Source organism: Gregarina niphandrodes (genome assembly GCF_000223845.1).
Source record: "Gregarina niphandrodes unplaced genomic scaffold scaffold00010, whole genome shotgun sequence".
NCBI lineage: Eukaryota > Apicomplexa > Conoidasida > Eugregarinorida > Gregarinidae > Gregarina > Gregarina niphandrodes.
The window spans coordinates 287,824-288,280 of NW_011645780.1; positions in this window are offsets into that span (position 1 = coordinate 287,824).

The window sequence follows — 457 nt, forward strand, 5'->3', positions numbered from 1 at the left end:
TCGGCCCCGCGTCGACCCCAAGGGAACGGTTAGCGCATCCTCGCATAAGGCTGGCTATCCGGGACGGGACGGTGATTGAAGGAATGATGAAGGGCTCTCTCTCTGTGTAGGAGAGTGACGCCGGTGATACATCATTTCGGCCATCCCGTTCCCCAATGCGAAGCCACCTTCGCATTCTGCTGTCGCCAAACCACGCGGATCAAAGTTGTCAACGAGGATAGGGAAGTTGTTTGCATGACGCCTGGGGTCGTATGCCATCATCATGTTTTGTAAAGTGTCCCATGTGACGAATGGAACTGGGACAGATGCACTCCTCGGGTTCGCCACTAAGAGCATCGCTCATAATTCACGTGTGCAATCGTCTGCAAAACCCAACCGATGCATACCCCGCCGCATTAGCTATTTGTGGTGGATAGAAAAGACGGACGACGGTGTTCTGCTGCCATCCGTTCCGCGG